This window comes from Gorilla gorilla, chromosome 16 (genome assembly GCF_029281585.2).
Source record: "Gorilla gorilla gorilla isolate KB3781 chromosome 16, NHGRI_mGorGor1-v2.1_pri, whole genome shotgun sequence".
NCBI classification, from domain to species: domain Eukaryota; kingdom Metazoa; phylum Chordata; class Mammalia; order Primates; family Hominidae; genus Gorilla; species Gorilla gorilla.
In genome coordinates this window covers 106,650,742-106,663,484 of record NC_073240.2, presented here as the reverse complement: position 1 = coordinate 106,663,484, position 12,743 = coordinate 106,650,742, and positions in this window count along the sequence as shown.

Genomic DNA, 12,743 nt, shown 5'->3' with positions numbered 1-12,743 from the left:
TATCTACACTGCTATCTGTATAAACATGGAAATATCTAAACCGCCATCTATATGAACATATAAATATGTACACCACCATCTGTATTAAGAAGGAAATATCTGAACCGCTATCTGTATTAACATGGATATATCTAAACAGCCATCTGTATAAACATGGAAATATCTACACCGCTATCTGTATAAACATGGAAATATCTACACCGCTATCTGTATAAACATGGAAATATCAGCACCGCTATCTGTATGAACATGGAAATATCAGCCCCTCTATCTGTATGAACATTGAAGTATCTACACCGCTATCTGTATGAACATGGAAATATCTACACCGCTATCTGTATGAACACGGAAATATCTACACCGCTATCTGTTTGAACATGGAAATATCTACACCGATATCTGTATGAACACGGAAATATCTACACCGATATCTGTTTGAACATGGAAATATCTACACCGCTATCTGCATGAAAATGGAAATATATACACAGCTATCTGCATATACATGGAAATATCTACACAGCTATCTCTTTACACATGGAAAAAACTACACCGCTATCTGTATGAACATGGAAATATCTTCACCGCCATCTCTATGAACATGGATATATCTACACAGCCATCTGGATGAACATGGAAATATGTACACCGCTATCTGTATGAGCATGGAAATATCTACACTGATATCTGTGTAAACATGAATACATCTTCACCGCTATCTGTATAAACATGGAAATATCTACACTGCTATCTGTATGAACATGGAAATATCAACACCGCTATCTGTCTGAACATGGAAATATCTACACCGCTATCTGCATGAAAATGGAAATATCTACACAGCGATCTGCATATACATGGAAATATCTACAAAGCTATCTCTTTACACATTGAAATAAGTACAGCGCTATTTCTATAAACATGGAAATAGCTACACCGCCATCTGTATGAACATGGAAATATCTACACCGCTATCTGTATGAACATGGGAATATCTACACAGCTATCTGTATGAACATGGATATATCTACACAGCCCTCTGGATGAACATGGAAATATCCACACCGCTATCTGTGTAAACATGCATACATCTTCACTGCTATCTGTAGAAACATGGAAATATCTACACCGCTATCTGTATGAACATGGAAATATCTACACCGCTATCTGTTTGAAAATGGAAATATATACACCGCTATCTGCATGAAAATGGAAATATCTACACAGCTATCTGCATATAGATGGAAATATCTACACAGCTATCTCTTTACACATGGAAATAACTACACCAATATCTGTATGAACATGGAAATATCTACACCGCCCTCTGTATGAACATGGAAATATCTGCACCGCCATCTGTATGAACATATAAATATCTACACCGCCATCTGTATTAAGATGGAGATATCTACACCGCTATCTGAATTAACATGGAAATAACTACACCGCTATCTGTATAAACATGGAAATATCTACACCGCTATGTGTATAACCATGGAAATATCTACACCGCTACCTGTATAAACATGGAAATATCAGCACTGATATCTGTATGAACATGGAAATATCTACACCGCTATCTGTATGAACATGGAAATATCTACACCGCTATCTGTATGAACATGGAAATATCTACAAAGCTATCTGAATGAACATCGAAAAATCTACACCGCTATCTGTTTGAACATGGAAATATCTACACCGCTATCTGCATGAAAATGGAAATATCTACACTGCTATCTGCATATACATGGAAATATCTACACAGATATCTCTTTACACATGGAAATAACTACACCGCTATATCTATAAACATGGAAATAACTACACCGCCATCTGTATGAACATGGAAATATCTGCACCGCCATCTGTATGAACATATAAATATCTACACCGCCATCTGTATTAAGAAGGAAATATCTAAACCGCTATCTGTATAAACCTGGAAATATCTACACCGCTGCCTGTATAAACATGGAAATATCAGCACCGCTATCTGTATGAACATGGGAATATCTTCACCGCTATCTGTATGGACATGGAAATATCTACACGGCTATATGTATGAACATGGAAATAGCTACACCGTTATCTGTATGAACATGGAAATAGCTACACCACTATCTGTATGAACATGGAATTATCTACACCGCTATCTGTATTAACATGGATATATCTACACAGCCATCTGGATGAACATGGAAATATCTACACCGCTGTCTGAATGAACATGGAAATATGTACACCGCTATCTGTATGAACATGGATATATCTACACAGCCATCTGGATGAACATGGAAATATCTACACCGCTATCTGAGTAAACATGCATAGAACTTCACCGCTATCTCTATAAACAAGGAAATATCTACACCGCTATCTGTATGAACATGGAAATATCCACACCGCTATCTGTATGAACATGGAAATATCTACACCGCTATCTGTTTGAACATGGAAATATCTACACCGCTATCTGTATGAAAATGGAAATATCTATACTGCTATCTGCATATAAATTTAATATCTACACAGCTATCTCTTTACACGTGGAAATAACTACACCGCTATCTGTATGAACATGGAAATATCTACACCGCCATCTGTATGAACACGGAAATATCTGCACCGCCATCTGTATGAACATATAAGTATCTTCACCGCCATCTGTATTAAGATGGAGATATCTACACTGCTATCTGTATAAACATGGAAATATCTACACCGCCATCTGTATGAACATATAAATATCTACACCACCATCTGTATTAAGAAGGAAATATCTAAAATGCTATCTGTATAAACATGGAAATACCTACACCGCTGCCTGTATAAACATGGAAATATCAGCACCACTATCTGTATGAACATGGAAATATCTACACCGCAATCTGTATGAACATGGATATACCTACAGAGCCATCTGGATGAAGATGGAAATATCTACACCTCTGTCTGTATGAACATGGAAATATCTACACCGCTATCTGTGTAAACATGCATACATCTTCACCGCTATCAGTATAAACATGGAAATATCTACACCGCTATCTGTATGAACATGGAAATAGCTACACCGCTATCTGTATGAACATGGATATATCTACACAGCTATCTGTATGAACATGGATATATCTACACAGCCATCTGGATGAACATATAAATATCTACACCGCCATCTGTATTAAGAAGGACATATCTAAACAGCTATCTGTACAAACCTGGAAATATCTACACCGCTGCCTGTATAAACATGGAAATATCAGCACCGCTATCTTTATGAACATGGAAATATCTACACCGCTACCTGTATAAACATGGAAATACCTGCACCGCTATCTGTATGAACATGGAAATATCTACACCGCTATCTGTATGAACATGGAAATATCTACACCGCTATCTGTATGAACATGGATATATCTACACAGCCCTCTGGATGAACATGGAAATATCCACACCGCTATCTGTGCAAACATGCATACATCTTCACCGCTATCGGTATAAACATAGAAATATCTACACCGCTATCTCTATGAACATGGAAATATCTACACCGCCATCTGTTTGAAGATGGAAATATATACACCGCTATCTGCATGAAAATGGAAATATCTACACAGCTATCTGCATATAGATGGAAATATCTACACAGCTATCTCTTTACACATGGAAATAACTACACCGCTATCTGTATGAACATGGAAATATCTACACCGCCATCTATATGAACATGGAAATATCTGCACCGCCATCTGTATGAACATATAAATATCTACACCGCCATCTGTATTAAGATGGAGATATCTACACCGCTATCTGAAAAACATGGAAATATCTACACCGCTGTCTGTATAAACATGGAAACATCTACACCGCTATCTGTATAAACATGGAAATATCTACACCACAACCTGTATAAACATGGAAATATCAGCACCGCTATCTGTATGAACCTGGAAATATCTACACAGCTATCTGTATGAAAATGGAAATATCTACACCGCTATCTGTATGAACATGGAAATATCTACAAAGCTATTTGAATGAACATGGAAATATCTACACCGCTATCTGTTTGAACATGTAAATATCTACACCGCTATCTGCATGAAAATGGAAATATCTACAAAGCTATCTGCATATACATGGAAATATCTACACAGCTATCTCTTTACACATGGAAATAACTACACCGCTATATCTATAAACATGGAAATATCTACACCACCATCAGTATGAACATGGAAATATCTGCACCGCCATCTGTATGAACATATAAATATCTACACCGCCATCTGTATTAAGAAGGAAATATCTAAACCGCTATCTGTATAAACATGGAAATATCTACACCGCTGCCTGTATAAACATGGAAATATCAGCACCGCTCTCTGTATGAAAATGGAAATATCTACACCGCTATCTGTATGAACATGGAAATATCTACACTGCAATCTGTATGAACATGGAAATAGCTACACCGTTATCTGTATGAAAATGGAAATAGCTACACCGCTATCTGTATGAACATGGAAATATCTACACCACTATCTGTATGAACATGGATATATCTACACAGCCATCTGTCTGAACATGGAAATATCTACACCGCTATCTGTATGAACATGGAAATATCTACACCGCTATCTGTATGAACATGGATATATCTACACAGCCATCTGGATGAACATGGAAATATCTACACCGCTATCTGTGTAAACATGCATACATCTTCACCACGATCTGAATAAACATGGAAATATCTGCACCGCTATTGGTATTAACATGGAAATATCTACACCGCTATCTGTATGAACATGGAAATACCTACACCTCTATCTGTTTGAAGATGGAAATATCTACACCGCTATCTGCATGAAAATGGAAATATCTACACTGCTATCTGCATATACATTTAAATATCTACACAGCTATCTCTTTACACATGGAAATAACTACACCACTATCTCTATGAACATGGAAATAAGTACACCGCCATCACTATGAACATGGAAATATCTGCACCGCCATCTGTATGAACATATAAATATCTACACCGCCATCTGTATTAATATGGAGATATCTACACTGCTATCTGTATAAACATGGAAATATCTACACCGCCATCTGTATGAACATATAAATACACCGCCATCTGTATTTAGAAGGAAATATCTAAACCGCTTTCTGTATAAACATGGAAATATCTACACCGCTGCCTGTATAAACATGGAAATATCAGCACCGCTATCTGTATGAACATGGAAATATCTACACCGCTATCTGTAGGAACATGGAAATATCTACACCGCTGCCTGTATAAACATGGAAATATCAGCACCGCTATCTGTATGAACATGGAAATATCTACACCACTATCTGTATGAACATGGATATATCTACACAGCCATCTGGATGAACATGGAAATATCTACACCACTATCTGTATGAACATGGAAATATCTACACCGCTATCTGTGTAAACATGCATACATCTTCACCGCTATCAGTATAAACATGGAAATATCTACACCGCTATCTGTATGAACATGGAAATAGCTACACTGCTATCTGTATGAACATAGAAATATCTACACCGCTATCTGTATGAACATGGATATATCTACACAGCCATCTGGATGAACATGGAAATATCTACACCGCTATCTGTGTAAACATGCATACATCTTCACCGCTATCTGTATAAACATGGAAATATCTACACCGCTATCTGTATGAACATGGAAATATCTACACCGCTATCTGTATGAACATGGAAATATCTGCACCGCTATCTGTTTGAACATGGAAATATCTAATCCGCTATCTGCATGAAAATGGAAATATCTACACTGCTATCTGCATATACATGGAAATATCTACACAGCTATCTCTTTACACATGGAAATAACTACACCGCTATCTGTATGAACATGGGAATATCTACACCGCCATCTGTATGAACATGGAAATATCTGCACCGCCATCTGTATGAACATATAAATATCTACACCGCCATCTGTATTAAGATGGAGATATCTACACCGCTATCTGAATAAACATGGAAATATCTACACCGCTATCTGTATAAACATGGAAATATCTACACCGCTATCTGTATTCCCATGGAAATATCTACACCGCTACCTGCATAAACATGGAAATATCAGCACCGCTATCTGTATGAACATGGAAATATCTACACCGCTATCTGTATGAACATGGAAATATCTACACCGCTATCTGTATGAACATGGAAATATCTACAAAGCTATCTGAATGAACATGGAAAAATCTACACTGCTATCTGTTTGAACATGTAAATATCTACACCGCTATCTGCATGAAAATGGAAATATCTACAAAGCTATCTGCATATACATGGAAATATCTACACAGCTATCTCTTTACACATGGAAATAACTACACCGCTATATCTATAAACATGGAAATATCTACACCGCCATATGTATGAACATGGAAATATCTGCACCGCCATCTGTATGAACATATAAATATCTACACCGCCATCTGTATTAAGAAGGAAATATCTAAACAGCTATCTGTATAAACCTGGAAATATCTACACCGCTGCCTGTATAAACATGGAAATTTCAGCACCGCTATCTGTATGAACATGGAAATATCTACACCGCTACCTGTATAAACATGGAAATACCTGCACCGCTATCTGTATGAACATGGAAATATCTACACCGCTATCTGTATGAACACGGAAATATCTGCACCGCCATCTGTATGAACATATAAGTATCTTCACCGCCATCTGTATTAAGATGGAGATATCTACACTGCTATCTGTATAAACATGGAAATATCTACACCGCCATCTGTATGAACATATAAATATCTACACCACCATCTGTATTAAGAAGGAAATATCTAAAATGCTATCTGTATAAACATGGAAATACCTACACCGCTGCCTGTATAAACATGGAAATATCAGCACCACTATCTGTATGAACATGGAAATATCTACACCGCAATCTGTATGAACATGGATATACCTACAGAGCCATCTGGATGAAGATGGAAATATCTACACCTCTGTCTGTATGAACATGGAAATATCTACACCGCTATCTGTGTAAACATGCATACATCTTCACCGCTATCAGTATAAACATGGAAATATCTACACCGCTATCTGTATGAACATGGAAATAGCTACACCGCTATCTGTATGAACATGGATATATCTACACAGCTATCTGTATGAACATGGATATATCTACACAGCCATCTGGATGAACATGGAAATATCTACACCGGTATCTGTGTAAACATGCATACATCTTCACCACTATCTGTATAAACATGGAAATAACTACACCGCTATCTGTATGAACATGGAAATATCTGCACCGCTATCTGTATGAACATGGAAATATCTACACAGCTATCTGTTTGAACATGGAAATATCTACACCGCTATCTGCATGAAAATGGAAATATCTACAAAGCTATCTGCATATTCATGGAAATATCTACACAGCTATCTCTTTACACATGGAAATAACTACACCGCTATATCTATAAACATGGAAATATCTACACCGCCATATGTATGAACATGGAAATATCTGCACCGCCATCTGTATGAACATATAAATATCTACACCGCCATCTGTATTAAGAAGGACATATCTAAACAGCTATCTGTACAAACCTGGAAATATCTACACCGCTGCCTGTATAAACATGGAAATATCAGCACCGCTATCTTTATGAACATGGAAATATCTACACCGCTACCTGTATAAACATGGAAATACCTGCACCGCTATCAGTATGAACATGGAAATATCTACACCGCTATCTGTATGAACATGGAAATATCTACACCGCTATCTGTATGAACATGGATATATCTACACAGCCCTCTGGATGAACATGGAAATATCCACACCGCTATCTGTGCAAACATGCATACATCTTCACCGCTATCGGTATAAACATAGAAATATCTACACCGCTATCTCTATGAACATGGAAATATCTACACCGCCATCTGTTTGAAGATGGAAATATATACACCGCTATCTGCATGAAAATTGAAATATCTACACAGATATCTGCATATAGATGGAAATATCTACACAGCTATCTCTTTACACATGGAAATAACTACACCGCTATCTGTATGAACATGGAAATATCTACACCGCCATCTATATGAACATGGAAATATCTGCACCGCCATCTGTATGAACATATAAATATCTACACCGCCATCTGTATTAAGATGGAGATATCTACACCGCTATCTGAAAAACATGGAAATATCTACACCGCTGTCTGTATAAACATGGAAACATCTACACCGCTATCTGTATAAACATGGAAATATCTACACCACAACCTGTATAAACATGGAAATATCAGCACCGCTATCTATATGAACCTGGAAATATCTACACAGCTATCTGTATGAAAATGGAAATATCTACACCGCTATCTGTATGAACATGGAAATATCTACAAAGCTATTTGAATGAACATGGAAATATCTACACCGCTATCTGTTTGAACATGTAAATATCTACACCGCTATCTGCATGAAAATGGAAATATCTACAAAGCTATCTGCATATACATGGAAATATCTACACAGCTATCTCTTTACACATGGAAATAACTACACCGCTATATCTATAAACATGGAAATATCTACACCACCATCAGAATGAACATGGAAATATCTGCACCGCCATCTGTATGAACATATAAATATCTACACCGCCATCTGTATTAAGAAGGAAATATCTAACCCGCTATCTGTATAAACATGGAAATATCTACACCGCTGCCTGTATAAACATGGAAATATCAGCACCGCTCTCTGTATGAAAATGGAAATATCTACACCGCTATCTGTATGAACATGGAAATATCTACACTGCCATCTGTATGAACATGGAAATAGCTACACCGTTATCTGTATTAAGATGGACATATCTACACCGCTATCTGTATAAACATGGAAATATCAACACCGCTATCTGTATGAACATGGATATATCTACACAGCCCTCTGGATGAACATGGAAATATCCACACCGCTATCTGTGTAAACATGCATACATCTTCACCGTTATTTGTATAAACATGGAAATATCTACACCGCTATCTGTATGAACATGGAAATATCTACACAGCAATCTGTTTGAAGATGGAAATATATACACCGCTATCTGCATGAAAATGGAAATATCTACACAGCTATGTGCATATAGATGGAAATATCTACACAGCTGTCTGTTTACACATGGAAATAACTACAACGCTATCTGTATGAACATGGACATATCTACACAGCTATCTCTTTACACATGGAAAAATCTACACCGCTATCTGTATGAACATGGAAATATCTTCACCGCCATTTCTATGAACATGGATATATCTACAGAGCCATCTGGATGAACATGGAAATATTTACACCGCTATCTGTATGAGCATGGAAATATCTACACTGATATCTGTGTAAACATGAATACATCTTCACCGCTATCTGTATAAACATGGAAATATCTACACTGCTATCTGTATGAACATGGAAATATCTACACCGCTATCTGTCTGAACATGGAAATATCTACACCGCTATCTGCATGAAAATGGAAATATCTACACAGCGATCTGCATATACATGGAAATATCTACAAAGCTATCTCTTTACACATGGAAATAAGTACAGCGCTATTTCTATAAACATGGAAATAGCTACACCGCCATCTGTATGAACATGGAAATATCTACACCGCTATCTGTATGAACATGGGAATATCTACACCGCTATCTGTATGAACATGGATATATCTACACAGCCCTCTGGATGAACATGGAAATATCCACACCGCTATCTGTGTAAATATGCATACATCTTCACCGCTATCTGTAGAAACATGGAAAAATCTACACCGCTATCTGTATGAAGATGGAAATATCTACACCGCTATCTGTTTGAAGATGGAAATATATACACCGCTATCTGCATGAAAATGGAAATATCTACACAGCTATCTGCATATAGATGGAAATATCTACACAGCTATCTCTTTACACATGGAAATAAATACACCACTATCTGTATGAACATGGAAATATCTACACCGCCCTCTGTATGAACATGGAAATATCTGCACCGCCATCTGTATGAACATATAAATATCTACACCGCCATCTGTATTAAGATGGAGATATCTACACCGCTATCTGAATAAACATGGAAATAAATACACCGCTATCTGTATAAACATGGAAATATCTACACCGCTATGTGTATAACCATGGAAATATCTACACCGCTACCTGTATAAACATGGAAATATCAGCACTGATATCTGTATGAACATGGAAATATCTACACCGCTATCTGTATGAACATGGAAATATCTACACCGCTATCTGTATGAACATGGAAATATCTACAAAGCTATCTGAATGAACATGGAAAAATCTACACCGCTATCTGTTTGAACATGGAAATATCTACACCGCTATCTGCATGAAAATGGAAATATCTACACTGCTATCTGCATATACATGGAAATATCTACACAGATATCTCTTTACACGTGGAAATAACTAAACCGCTATATCTATAAACATGGAAATATCTACACCGCCATCTGTATGAACATGGAAATATCTGCACCGCCATCTGTATGAACATATAAATATCTACACCGCCATCTGTATTAAGAAGGAAATATCTAAACCGCTATCTGTATAAACCTGGAAATATCTACACCGCTGCCTGTATAAACATGGAAATATCAGCACCGCTATCTGTATGAACATGGAAATATCTTCACCGCTATCTGTATGGACATGGAAATATCTACACGGCTATCTGTATGAACATGGAAATAGCTACACCGTTATCTGTATGAACATGGAAATAGCTACACCACTATCTGTATGAACATGGAATTATCTACACCGCTATCTGTATTAACATGGATATATCTACACAGCCATGTGGATGAACATGGAAATATCTACACCGCTATCTGAATGAACATGGAAATATGTACACCGCTATCTGTATGAACATGGATATATCTACACAGCCATCTGGATGAACATGGAAATATCAACACCGCTATCTGTGTAAACATGCATAGAACTTCACCGCTATCTCTATAAACAAGGAAATATCTACACCGCTATCTGTATGAACATGGAAATATCTACACCGCTATCTGTTTGAACATGGAAATATCTACACCGCTATCTGTATGAAAATGGAAATATCTACACTGCTATCTGCATATAAATTTAAATATCTACACAGCTATCTCTTTACACATGGAAATAACTACACCGCTATCTGTATGAACATGGAAATATCTACACCGCCATCTGTATGAACACGGAAATATCTGCACCGCCATCTGTATGAACATATAAGTATCTTCACCGCCATCTGTATTAAGATGGAGATATCTACACTGCTATCTGTATAAACATGGAAATATCTACACCGCCATCTGTATGAACATATAAATATCTACACCACCATCTGTATTAAGAAGGAAATATCTAAAATGCTATCTGTATAAACATGGAAATACCTACACCGCTGCCTGTATAAACATGGAAATATCAGCACCACTATCTGTATGAACATGGAAATATCTACACCGCAATCTGTATGAACATGGATATACCTACAGAGCCATCTGGATGAAGATGGAAATATCTACACCTCTATCTGTATGAACATGGAAATATCTACACCGCTATCTGTGTAAACATGCATACATCTTCACCGCTATCAGTATAAACATGGAAATATCTACACCGCTATCTGTATGAACATGGAAATAGCTACACCGCTATCTGTATGAACATGGATATATCTACACAGCTATCTGTATGAACATGGATATATCTACACAGCCATCTGGAAGAACATGGAAATATCTACACCGCTATCTGTGTAAACATGCATACATCTTCACCACTATCTGTATAAACATGGAAATAACTACACCGCTATCTGTATGAACATGGAAATATCTGCACCGCTATCTGTATGAACATGGAAATATCTACACCGCTATCTGTTTGAACATGGAAATATCTACACCGCTATCTGCATGAAAATGGAAATATCTACAAAGCTATCTGCATATTCATGGAAATATCTACACAGCTATCTCTTTACACATGGAAATAACTACACCGCTATATCTATAAACATGGAAATATCTACACCGCCATATGTATGAACATGGAAATATCTGCACTGCCATCTATATGAACATATAAATATCTACACCGCCATCTGTATTAAGAAGGACATATCTAAACAGCTATCTGTATAAACCTGGAAATATCTACACCGCTGCCTGTATAAACATGGAAATATCAGCACCGCTATCTTTATGAACATGGAAATATCTACACCGCTACCTGTATAAACATGGAAATATCAGCACCGCTATCTGTATGAACATGGAAATATCTACACCCCTATCTGTATGAACATGGAAATATCTACACCGCTATCTGTATGAACATGGATATATCTACACAGCCCTCTGGATGAACATGGAAATATCCACACCGCTATCTGTGCAAACATGCATACATCTTCACCGCTATCTGTATAAACATAGAAATATCTACACCGCTATCTCTATGAACATGGAAATATCTACACCGCCATCTGTTTGAAGATGGAAATATATACACCGCTA